At 34.0% G+C, this 12,361-nt stretch overlaps 1 pseudogene; it reads left to right on the top strand.

The window, feature by feature from the left end:
- Positions 1–10,138: 10,138 nt before the first annotated feature.
- On the top strand, positions 10,139–10,727 carry LOC118012664 (annotated as a pseudogene).
- The last annotated feature ends 1,634 nt before the right edge of the window (positions 10,728–12,361 follow it).

The raw sequence follows: 12,361 nt of genomic DNA, 5'->3' as shown, positions 1-12,361 counted from the left end.
CATATGAGAAGATAAATCACCATGTGAGTGAGACAAACATAGACTTAGTTTCAACTACCAAAAAGTATAATGATTTGAAGGAAACTAAAGGATAAAATAAACTTTATTCCAGAGGATAAAATAATTAAATGTACTAAAAATAATATAAGCTATCATGGAGAAAAGAATGATGAGAAAAAAAAGAACAATCAGAATAGACAAAAGGAAAAAAGCAAGTTTTAAAGAAAAAAATATGATAATTAACATGAAACTTCAATAGATTAATTAGCATATGAGCAATAAAAATTCCACTAGTCAGAAAATGGGAAAATGTAAAAACATTTAATAAAAATGGATAATAGAATGAAAAGTTACAACCTAATTCAAACTTTGCAATAAAAATTTGTGAAGAGAAATTTGATAATATATTTTCAGAATTTAAACATGATATGAATCCCCTAATTAATAATGATATGAATCCCCAGGGACCCAGTGATTTCTGAGAAGTGTTAATAGGAATAAATTCAAAGCCATACAATGAAACAACATACTGAAATGAGTGAATATCTTAATATCAAGGAAAATGTAAGGACAACTAAAATAGGCAAACAGTAGATTTCTCATCATCAAATTCACAGGTTGAGTAAAAAAGAAAAAAATCTAGCTTTATTTTATGTACAATGCATTCCTAAGCATAATGATATAAAGTGGTTGAAAATAAAGAAACAAAAACATGCCATGACACTGACAAAATATATGAGTAGTAACCGAAAAGTCAGGGGGAAAAAGTCTCTAATAAAACAAAACAAGAATATTGAGATGAGCAGGAATAATTGATGGAAAGGTGGTAAAACTTTATAAAGTCCTATCACCCTAATAATATATCTTCAGAATACATTAATGCAAAATTTAACACACTTTTCAGGAGAAATCTTAATAAACTCTCTCAGAAACAAGTTGAACCAAACATAAAAAAAAAAAACCTAGTATTAGATTGATGTTAAATTTTATTCATTTAAAAAAATATCCTCACTATTCTCAGAATTTACCAAATAATTCAGGATGGTTAAATAATCTATAAATCCTTAATCAAAAATCATCTTACCTTTCCTTCTATACAAAAAAGCATTGAGGCTTTTTTAAATATGAAGGTTGTCAAAGTATACATCTAAAGCAAAGATAGGCTACATATCTAAAAAAAAGAAGAAAATGTTCATATTTTTTTCCCTAAGGAAAAATAGGGCAAAGAGTTTTGACAGGTTAAAGATTATCTTAAATTTGAAAATCATTTAATGCTTCACTCTGAAAACACAATTTATTATGAATTCATCAACTTCATAAACATGTTCCTTTCTGAGGCTAATCTGCCCTATAAGGAGAACATGAGACTGAATTTCAATGCAAGTAGTTTCTTTGAGAGCTGACTATGGGAACTGCTATAGGAGGGGTAAGGGAGACAGGGATTGTAAGGAAGTATTAGAGCTCTGGGCTATTGGAATTCCATCCCAGTGGGGACTTTTGGGACATAGTGGAAATCCTACCTCAGACATGTCTTCTGAAAGGCATGAAATTCCCTTCATTTTTGGTCAAACGCTGTTACTAGGCTAGTAAATTCTAGCACTTAGGACCTGCCAGGTGTAAAGATAAAGCATCTTTTGGCCAGACAAAACGTTAAGCAAAGAGTTTTAAGTACTCATAGTAAGAAGCTGTGGTATATAAAAGACTTGAGAGTGCTGACATAATAAGCCAGAGCACTGAGAGCATCTTCAACAGTTGTATCTTTTCCTAAAACTTGGATTCTTTATATATGAATATTATTGCATGACACAAAGCATCCACAACTTCTTCAAAGAGTCAGTAAGGTGATTTCAGAAAGAGTTAAACTAACTGGCGTAGCCTAATTTATTGTGAATTGACTAGCTGGTTACTACTGTCATGTATGTGTATATTCATTATTATTCATTATTATGTAAGACAATAAATGTTAAAAATATAGAAAAATTTTTTCTAGTAATTATTTACACTTTTGATTTTCTGCATAAATGGACAAATAAGGTAATAAAGATACATTTTGCATTTGTTGCTTTAGATCTATTATCTGGCACGGACAGTTTGTTTCTGTATATTCTAAGGCTTTGGTGGTCATTATCACCACTTCAATTACTTTCCTCTCCATGTAATTTTGAAAAGGTTTTTTTTTCTTCATTAAAAAAAATAAATCCGTTAATTACTAATGTCAAGGAATGAAGGATAAAATATATACTTTAGATATTATCTACTATATATTCTATCTCATGACAGATACTGGGCACTCATAAATATTTATTTGAAAAAAATAAACAAGTTTCAGTGAACACTTTTATTTCAGTTTAATGTTATGCTCTAAAAAGATTATACTTGTTCAAGAAATTAAAATCTTATATAATCAAATTTTAGGTTTAAATAGCTATTTATTGATTATGAGTATGTATTGCTTTTACTTATTTGTTTGACTATGTATTGCTTTTAAATGTGTAATTATAAAAATATTTTAGGATAAGCAAAATAAAAGCCTGAACAAGGCAACTCCAATATATATTGCTTATATAACAATTTTAAACTGATGCACCATCTTAAATCATGTCATAACCATACATTTTTAGTTTGCTTCCTAAATTTCATGAAATATCCTTATGAATTCATTATAATTATAAACTTTTATTTTGATGATTTCATTCTGGATTAATGTTTCAACCTCCCGGCAGGGGAAAAAAAATCTAAGTTTGTCTTCTGACTCTTTGTAATATTTCTGTTAAATGTAGTGAGGAAAAAATAATTTAAATTGTAAATTCATTTTAATTTCATTACTAAATACCCTTTAGGGAAAACATTTTTTCTCTGTCAAGATAATTAATAATTTTAAAGGGTGTTTTCAATATGCACTTGCCTGTAAGAAAATATATAATACAAAGGCCTGGGAAAACAAAAATTACATATTTCTAGATATGATATGCTCCATGTATCTACTGGGAATGTGACTATATTAATATCCAAAATTAAACATAAAAGATATATACTCTTTTCACAAAGTCAGTCTCTGAGATAATAGCCTATTAATATCAAAAAAAATGAAATATTTTGCTTCTATTTGCTTAACCAGTTTCTAATTTGTTTTTCAGAACTGTAGTAAGATACTTTCTGACACAAATGTTTTGCTTTGTGAGCCCTTTCTCTCATATCTTCTCTCATATCAACCATTTTGTATAGTGACTGTTTTCTGTGATGAATTACTTTTTACCTCTTTTAGAAAACATTAAGTTTTTATAAAAATGGGAATGAACCAGTGCTAAATAAAATGCATACTGAGTAAACTCAAATGCTGAACATGTTATTATTATGATTTCTTTTTACAACCAATAGCACAAGGTGGGTGGCAATTTTATTTTATGTTTTGTTTTATTTTGTTTTTTGACTTAATTGTAAAAGTTTTATTCTTAGTTAATGAAAAGATTCATAAATGTCACAAACTGTTTGTGTAATGGATGATGATGGAGTGGGAAGAATGTGGCCAAGAGAGGCCTTTTCCCAAACCAGCCTACAGAACTGATCCATCTGATAAAATAGAATAATCTAATCATGAAACATGATTTAGTGTTAGGTAGAAAGTAACATTTTAATGAAAATCTAAGGCTACTATCAGAATAAAACCGAGTTATCATGTGTAAAAGTTTATAGACTATATTTGAGTAACTGTGGCATAATGAAGGGGGGAATAAAAACATTGTCATGTTAGATCTAACTGGATTTGAACCTTGATCTTGCCATTGAAGAGGTGATTGAATTTACCTGAAATATTTAAATACTCTGCAATTTCTCTTCCAATGTAAAATGTGTATACTAAACAATCTTTAGGTATTTTTCAATAATTAAGATAAAAATGTAAAGTTCAAATAAGTGAGCTGATCCATAGAAAGTGCTCCTTGACATTATCTTCATAATATATATTTTAATAATAGTATAATTACAGTATCCCCCCTTTATCTGTGAGGATACATTGCAAGACCCCCAGTGGATCCTGAAAGCACAGACAGTACTGAACCCTATCTATACTATGTTTTCCCTATGCATACATACCTATGATAAAGTTTCATTTATAAATCAGACACAGCAAGAGATTAACAATAATAATAAAATAGGATAATTAAAACAATGTAATAAGTTATATGAATCTGTTCTCTCAGAATATCTTATTGCACTGTATTCACCCTTCTTGTGATGACATGAGATAAAACGCCTATGTGATCAATTGAAAGGAAATGAATATTGGACTAGTTGAAGCTATTATTGAACTGATGGTCTTCAGAAGAGGATCATCTACTTCTAGAGTGCAGTTGGCTGCGGGTAAAAGAAACCTCAGAAATTGAAATCATGGATAAGAGGGGGACCACTGTTATCTTGTTAAGCAGGGAACTTTCCTTCAATATGTAGGTACTGATGTGGGTTACTGATAACCCTCAAGCTTAGTCATAGAGCCCATGACTAAAAGGTTGTTGCAAAAAATAACATGAACTTTCTTGATGTGCTTATAAAATTAAAGTTCTTTGAAGCCAGACTTTATAGTCCACTTTTTTTTCATGCCTATCAAAAGCGAATTGCAGAATGCCTGCAAGTTCGGTGGCCAACTACATACTTAAATGAAACGCCCTTGGGCACCTGGGTGGCTCATTTGTTTAAGCGTCTGCCTTCAGCTCAGGTCATGATCCCAGGGTCCTGGGATTAGTCCTGCATCCGGCTCTCTGCTCAGGGTGGAACCCTGCCTGCCTCTCTCTCTCCCTCTGCCTGCCTCTCTCTCTCTGTCAAATAAATAAAATCTTTAAAAAAATAAATGCAATGCCCTTTGTACTTAAATGTTATGCTTTAATAAGAACTGGTAAGTATTCTAACCAGTTATAGAAACACTGGGCATTGTTATATTGATTTGGTTAAAGTGGCTCAGAAATTATTGCCACCAAATGAAGTTTTTGTTTGTTTTTGGAATTCTATTTGGGAATGTAGATTGCTATAATGACATAAAGAAGCAGCAGAAATCATTTTATACTTTGTTACAGCTTCATTAAATTCTATAACCTAGGGCATGGCTTTAGTAGGAATACTGAAGCAAATCCTGAAGTTGGAACCTGTCCTTAGAGGCTCTCAGCTAACTCTACTTCTCACAGCTGAAAGTCAAATGAGGGAGATCTGAACAGTTTGCCTCCATTGCTGACACAAGATTATCCCAAGCACTGAATTATGACAGAGTGGTGGATAATCGATGGATAACACACTTCAAATAATTAGTAATCTTTGTACCTTAAGATAGGAGTAAACAAAACCACATCTTTGAGCATAATTACATTGATTAACACAAAGTCTTATAATGATATTTGAATTAGCCCCCAAAATTTAAATTTATGTCTCCTGCAGCCCATTAATTAATATTAACTCCCTTTTCTGAAAGTGCTTTGCCATGTCCCTCACTGACACCAACATCAAAGGTTATCAAGCACTTGATAAAAATTTACAGAATAAGTTGATAACAAAAGAATATGGCCAAAACCCTTGTGTAAGTTCAAAATAGGCTGTGCTATGCGAAAGATAGGTACTATTTATGAAAACATTTCCTCAATAATATTTATGTTCCCCAGGACAAGGAGATTATCTATTACTTTAGAGAAAAATTAGTGAATGATTGTTGAAATAATAAACTGATTTATTTTTTTTGTAAGTCAGTATACAAAGTCACTAATTTATAGACTAATCCAGAAGTAAAGGACAAATGTATATAAAACCAGTTTTCACATAGAACACAGCTTCACTGGAATAAACAGCCAGTACATGGTTCAACATTTTATTAAAATATGTGACACATCATATTCTAATTTATCTGCCCACCTCATTAGTTGTTGCACTTCCTCTTACGGTGATGTTTATTGTAAGCATCTATTAGTGCTCTACATATGGTAATTAATATGTGTCGAATAAAGAAACACTGATGAGTGGAGTAAAACACACAAATGGAAAGGGAAGGCTAACTCCTTCTCTTTGGGCAAAGAACTCACAGGGATTATGGGGACATTTCTTCATCTGAAAGACCCACTTAACAGATGGTCTCCACTCTTTATTTGTTGGATATTCAGAATTAAAACAGATTTGGAGAAAATATCAGAGCAAAACTCAAAATGAAATGTTATAGATTAAATAATTTTCAAGAATAACCTTGAAGACTTTTTCCAATCAGGGCATTAAAGTTCTATGAGTATTTCATGAATACTAATTCTAATTTCTGTTCTCTACAACGGGCCTGCTCAAGAAAGTATAACCTCTGCTAGGTTTTTTCCTAGAAAAGAACTGGCAACAATTAAGAGAAAGGTAAATTCCCAATACTTGATCTCTGATAGTGGCAAAAACCCAGGGAGTAGGTTTTTGCCTCAAGTATATTCTCTACCAGAAAATCTATTGTACAGAAACATTTCCTCCATCTAAAAGGTCCCTTAAAGTAATTGCTACTGCAGAAGCAACCATTCTGATTTGCATTGACTTTCAATATTTCCTGCAGGCATGCAAGACCCTAAATGCAGTTTTCTCATCTAAAAATATGAATTTATAGACACTAGTTTATTGATCATTTCTGCTATTGGGTAGATATTATTGACTTATATCGGACATTCTTTCATAATGCTCTCCCATTAAGGAAATCTGGTGAAAATACACCATAGGACTGCCTTGATACACAATTTCCATTTAAAGATGCTGAAATTGCCATGTACTGAGATGTTAAGTGTGGTGGATAAAATTACACATAGAATGAATATTACAAATTAAAATTGAGTTCCATAAGAATTCAAAATCAAACATAGCAATAAAATATGTATAGTTACTTAAATGAAATGTTTAATGTTTAAGCTCATACATTAAAAAAGAGCCTATACAATGGGGAAAAGACAGCCTCTTCAACAAATAGTGCTGGGAAAACTGGACAGCTACATGCGAAAGAATGAAACTGGACCACTTTTCTTACACCATACACAAAAATAAACTCAAAATGAATTAAAGATTTAAATGTGAAACCTGAAACCATAAAACTCCTAGTAGAAAACATAGGCAATAATTTCTTTGACATCAGCCATAAAAAAATTTTTAGATGTATCTTAGGCAAGAGAAACAAAAGCAAAATTAAAGTATTGGGACTACACCAAAATGAAAAGTTTTTGCACAGCGAAGAAAACCATCAACAAAATGAAAATGGGAGAAGATATTTGCAAATGATATATCCAATAAGAAGTTAATAACTAAAATATATAAAGAACTTATGCAAGTTTGCAATACCAAAAATCAAATAATCTGATTAAAAATGGGCAGAGGATCCAAATAGACATTTTTTCCCAAGAAGACATACAGATGGACAACAGGCACATGAAAAGATGATCACCAGGGAAATGAAAATCAAAACCACAATGAGTTATCACTTTACACCAATCAGAATGGCTAAAATCAAAAGCTAAAGAAATAACAAGTGTTGATAAGAATGTGGAGAAAAAGGAATCTTCATGTGCTGTTGGTGAGAATGCTAACTGATGCAGCCACTGTAGAAAACAGTATGGAGATTCCTCAAAAAATTAAAAATAGAATTGCCATACAAACCAGTAATTCCACTACTGGCTGTTTATCACACACACACACACACATACACTAATTCAAAAAGATATATGCAGCCTTATGTTTATTGCAGCATTATTTACAGTGGTCAAGATATGAAAACAATCTAAGTGTCCATGGCTGGATGAATGGATAAATAATATTACCTATATCTACGTCTATATCTGTATCTATCTCTATCCCCCCACACACACACACAAAGGAATACTACTCAGGCATAAAAAAGAAGGAAATCTTGCCATTTGCGACAACATGGATAGACTTTGAGAGTATCATGCTAATTGAAATAAGACAGAGAAAGACAAATACCAATGATTTCACTTATATGTGGAATCCAAAAACAAGACAAACAAAACCAAACAAAACTAGTAGATATAGAGAACAGATTGGTGGTTATGAAAGGGGAGGGATTTTGGGGGCTGAGTGAAAAGGGTAAAGGGGGTCGATTATATGGTGACAAATGGTAATGACTTACTGTGATAACATTTCAATACATAATGCATGCAAATATCAATTATTGTGTGGTACACTCGAAACTAATACGTTATATACTAATTTTGCCTAAAAAAAGAGATTAAAAATTCTTTGTTTCCTATTGCTGCTGTTAGAAATTACCATGCAACACAAATGTGTTCTCCTACACTTCTGGAGTTCAGAAATCTTAAAGCAATTTCACTAGGCTAATGGCAAAGCTATACTTGGATATGAAAATATTATATAATATAGGTCTAAGAGTATATTCAATAATTCTCTGAGACCTTGATTCTGGCTCTTACTATTACACTTCAAACTGTACTATTATTACCAATAAGTATCAATAATCCAATGTCTGTTGCTTTCTCTAAAGAAGCTTTCTGAGACAGTCCTCAGTTGAAAAATTTTATCTCTACTTTTTTTTCAGTTGCTTATTGTTAAATGTTAGTGCTCATCCTTTTTCAATTGAACATTTAACAGATATCTGAAATATTTACAAATTCTGTCCTTTGAGGAGCATGTAGATTGGTGTGTTTTACAGATGATGTTCTAATTATTGTATGTTTATGAGAGTTCCTGTGGTGTTAAAAACAAATCAATATATAAAAAGGCATGTTCGGACTACTCATGTTAATATGACAAGAAACAATGATTAAGATCAATTTAGAGTTGTCTATGATAAGACAAGACAAAATGTACATTTTCCTTTTTACTTACTTTACATGATATTCAGAAGAGTAGTTAGAGTTTCAACCAAAATCATTAATATTGAAGCTGCAGGATCGTTACTTAAGCTGCACTGGTTTATTTATGAACTAGATCATTGTTTCAAAAATCCCATTTCAGAAGACTAGTCCAACCCTATTTACAGTGACTACTACTCTGACTAAATAATTGTAATTTATATTATAATTAAAATGTTCAGATTGGTTTTATTCTCTGCTAGATTGTAATGAAGCTTTATGGGTAGCTATAATTAACCTCCACTGATATTAATCATGCACATTTAGGGATCTTGAAATTGCTGATCATACAGTTCTCTTAAAGATGCATAGGGCAGTGTGGATTTAAGAGTATACACAGCAGGGCTTGCAGCCATAGTCTATGTAGTGAGCAAAAATAGATAGTTGCTAGAAGTGACATGCAGAGGTCATTCAGTTCATGTTCATTATAAACTATTTCATTTTCTGCCTGTTGGGTATATGAAAGCCATATATGATGTCACATTTTCTCCAAAGTAGCTCAGGCTCTTGGTAGCTCAAGCTACCTGGCTAATCTGTAAAAGGTGAATGACACTGTTCAATTTTCTATCAGTGACTTTCATCCTCTCCAAGGCTAGCCAAAGAGATCCAGCAAGATTCTGTTCCAGAAGAGAACTTAATAGGAGCTAAATCTTTATGCAGTGTCTTTATGTTTGAAATGTCAGGGCAAATGCACATCCATCTCTCCTTTCTCTTCCATTACTCCCTTTGTTACAATCCACTCCTAAAGTGCTTTCTTTCTTTGGTTCTAATAAGGCCCTGATTTTGTGTTTACTAACATCAAGAACAGAAGCACAATAGGAAATGTGGGTGCATAGTTCAGCAGTAAAACTACTGCTTAAAATATAACAGCATTATGCAGAGAAAGGGGAACCCTCTTACACTGCTGGTGGGAATGCAAACTAGTACAGCCACTCTAAAAAACAGTACGGAGGTTCCTCAAAAAGTTAAAAGCAGAACTACCCTACAACCCAGCAATTGCACTACCAGATATTTACCCAAAGGATACGAACATAGTGATCCTAAGGGTCACCTGCACCCCAATGTTTATAGCAGCAATGTCCATAAGAGCCAAACTATGGAAAGAGCCCAGATGTCCACTGACAGATGAATGGATAAAGAAGATGTGATATATATATGTATACACACACACACACACACACAATGGAATATTACTCAGCCATCAAAAATAATGAAATCTGAGTCCTTGGGCTGCTGGGCAGAGCAAGTGCCAGGCCTCCCTCCTGCCAATGGGGCCTTCCCTCTCCTCGAGTTGTTATCCTCCCAGCTGTTCAGGGATATGGCACCCAGAAACCAGGTTTGATGATGTCATGAGAAGACTCTTGTTTTTGGAAATGGCCAACCAGAAGGAGAAGCTAAAAATCAAGAGCAGTTGACGAACAAGATTGTGGCAAACCCTGAGGACACTAGCTCCCTGGAGGCTCAAATTGTTGCCTTGACTGTCAAGATTAGCAATTATGAAGAACACATGCAGAAACATTGAAAGGACAAAGCCCACAAGCACTATCTGCTGATGAGCATTGACCAGAGGAAAAAGATGCTCAAAAACCTCCATTAAGACCAACTACAGTATCCTTGAGAAAACATGCAAGGAGCTGGGGATTGAGTACACCTTTCCCCCTCTGTATCACCGGAAAGGCCATCAACACTGGGCAACCAAGAAGGCCCTGTGCTTTCGGGTTTTCCAGGAGGTACAAAAGTTCAAGAAGCAAAAAAAGGGCCTTAAAAGCCAGAGTAGCAGCAGCCCGAAAATAAGGCCAGAAGAACCCAGAGAGCCCTTCTAAATCTGGAACAGAGGCAATCAAAGAAAACCAATAAACTTTATTAGACTTAAAAAAAAATGAAATCTTGCCATTTTCAATGACATGGATGGAATTAGAGGGGATTATGCTAAGCGAAATAAGTCAATCAGAGAAAGACAATTATCATATGATCTCACTGATATGTGGAATTTAAGAAACAAAACAGAGGATCATAGGGGAAGGGAAGGAAAAATAAAATAAGGTCAGATCAGAGAGGGAGACAAACCATAAAAGACTTTTAACTATAGGAAACAAACTGAAGGCTGCTGGAGGGGAGGTGAGTGGGGGGGATGGGGTAATTGGGTGATGGGCATTAAGGAGGGCACTTGATGTAATGAACACTGGGTGTTCTATGCAACTGATGAATCCCTAAACTCTACCACTGAAACTAATAATACACTATATGTTAATTAATTCAATTTAAATAAAATAAAATTTTTAAAAAAGAACAAGAAAAAATATAACCGCATTATGTTTTAGAATTGGCCTAAGAACCTGGATTACACACTTTTTTTAGTTATGGAAATGTGGAATTTATTTTTTTTATGTTTAGTTAGCCCACATACCTGGCCTGGTTCTGGGGGCATACCCTTTGGGAAGCCTTCTTGGACCCTCAAGAACCCTGTCCTTTGGGTTTCTATGCCCCCTGGACTTCCTTGGCTGTCTCCAGTTGAACAATTTCTGGAGGGCAGGGTCCAGATCCTATTTATCTCTGTATTCCCGAAGCCCTGTCACCTACACTCAGTAGGAGCTCAGTCAATGTTCAGAGAACTGAGCCTGCTGGGGTCCCTTCTACCTGAGGGGAAGACAGAGTTGGATCTGTTGATAAGAGGTGCCCCTGGGCTGAAGAAACCAAAGGGCCGCTGGGGTCAGAACACCGTCCAGGACTGCTGGGCATCTCGGCAGAGTGGCTGAAGCCTCTCTGTGCCCTTCTTCCTCTCACCCCACCCCAGGCTTCCTGGACAACTAGGCCAGTCCCAGATCTGAGTCTCCTACAGCCAGCACCCAGAAAAAAAAATAGTTTTTGATGTAAGTGTTCAATGATTCATTAGTTGCGTATAATGCCCAGTGCTCATCACAATTTCTTTGACCAAAACACTTGTCTTTTGCTTGTATTCCTTCTCTATCCTCCCCCTTCACTATTTCTAATACCTATTGAAATACCTATTTCAGTCAATTCATTTAGTTACCATAAATGGGGTATAAACCACCACCTTCAGGAGTGGCACAAAGACCAGGAAACATCTATGGGAGGTATGAGTATACAAACATAATTGTGAAAAATTCAATTTAATTTAAAGTACCTTAAACCTTAACCCCAAGCCATCTCAACACAATTTGAAATTTCATGTTTTTCAAAATTAGCAACTCCAACAGCCAGAGGGCATTAATTAGTGCCAGGTAATGGGAATTTTCCTATTGCCATGGATAAAAAATTCTTATTTATCTCCTTAACTGCTTCTTCCAGTAAGTGAGATGGTATTCTTTCTATATTTCAGGACCTGCATTTTTTTCTTTTCTCAGGCTATTTTCAATAGCTTAAAATCATTAATATTGAAGCTGTATGATCCTTACCTAAGCTGCACTGTTTTATTTATGAAATAGATCATTGCTTCAAAAATCCTATTTCAGAAGACTAGCCCAATCCTA

This window comes from Mirounga leonina, unplaced genomic scaffold, assembly GCF_011800145.1.
Source record: "Mirounga leonina isolate KUSES-001 unplaced genomic scaffold, KU_Mleo_1.0 Mir_151, whole genome shotgun sequence".
Taxonomy (NCBI): Eukaryota; Metazoa; Chordata; class Mammalia; order Carnivora; family Phocidae; genus Mirounga; species Mirounga leonina.
Note: the sequence above shows the minus strand (reverse complement) of the source record. Positions and strands in the feature narration are given on the sequence as shown.